At 43.2% G+C, this 1,288-nt stretch overlaps 1 pseudogene; it reads left to right on the top strand.

Moving 5' to 3' along the window:
- Nucleotides 1-482: 482 nt before the first annotated feature.
- LOC127670268 (uncharacterized) lies at nt 483-623 on the top strand (annotated as a pseudogene).
- The last annotated feature ends 665 nt before the right edge of the window (nt 624-1,288 follow it).

Here is a 1,288-nt window from a genome sequence, read left to right as displayed (position 1 = left end):
CCTCCATTGAAATGCATGACCTAGTCTGAGGGAAGCTGGCAGCTTCTTCAGTGAAAAACAATTCAGTCGAATTCAAATAAAATTGTGAGGTCAGTATGGAATGCTTCTAAACAGTTTTGTGAAATTAATAAAGTAGTTTTATTTGCATTTCATTTTCTAAAAATAAAATAGTCTAAAATTACTTGTCTAAATATAGACATATAGTTGATAAACAGCCAGCTCTGTTCTTAATCATGACGATTAAATTTCAAATTTCAATTTAATCATCACCCCTCCAACTATGCCTAATACTTTATTTGGGGTGTTATCTAAAAATGGAGGGCAAGTTTCATGTATGTATGTGTCTATGTATGTATGCATGCATGCATGTATGTATATATGCATGTATTTTTTAATTCTATGTCCTAAATATTATCAAGACATACCTTGCCCTTGGTATTATTTGAATTTTTAGAATTAGATAATTACTGTTACTTATACCTACTGCCTTTGCACGGGAGAGGCATTGTAGATGCTGCTGCTACATTACATGTGTGCCAGTAGGTGGCTGAGAGTAGAGAGGCGACATCTATGTGCTCAGTGTTCTGACCTATGAGCATCTGAATAACTAGTAGACTAACATTTCCTGAAGAAAAGCGAGCCTGGGACAACCACCAGTCTGGGTTCAGGCAGGCACAGACAGGTTTTCATGACAGGAAAGCAAGCTGGAGAATAGAAGAATCATGCCTGGGATCATGGGCTCCAGGAAGATAGAAGAAAGTTCAAGACGGTGGCCATTAGAGCAGTCCAAGAGAGGAGTGAGCACAGTGTGACCACCAGACAGACGCCATGGAGTCCAGAAAGAGGAAGTACCTGAGATGAGCACCAGTCTGGTTTTGTGCAGACCTGGGGCGTCAGACCATGCATGAGATGCGGTGCCATGAAGAACAAGTGAGGCATAACACTCCTGAGACCACTCCGGAGATGGCCCCATGCACTCAGAGGAACAAGTAAATGATGGAGAAACGTAAGAGAAAAAGAAACAGAAGGATGTGAGTACAACCAAGGGAGGCAGAACTGGAGACTGCAGCATAGGAAATGATAGCCAGATGGGAGCAGCCAATGATGCCACCTGGGATCATGATGGGGTCTTTTATGTGCTGCCACTCGGGACCAGTCTGGGTCGATGGCCCTGCAGCAGCAGCAGCCGGCATTTGTTACCACCCTAAGACAGGCAGATATCTCTGGTCTGAGCTGCTGACTATGGACATGTTGATGTCTGAGGGCTATGAAAAACATCCCTCACCGG

The sequence above is a fragment of the Apodemus sylvaticus genome, chromosome 19 (genome assembly GCF_947179515.1).
Source record: "Apodemus sylvaticus chromosome 19, mApoSyl1.1, whole genome shotgun sequence".
NCBI classification, from domain to species: Eukaryota; Metazoa; Chordata; class Mammalia; order Rodentia; family Muridae; genus Apodemus; species Apodemus sylvaticus.
The sequence above is the reverse complement of the archived record's forward strand: the minus strand, read 5'-3'. Positions and strand labels throughout refer to the sequence as shown.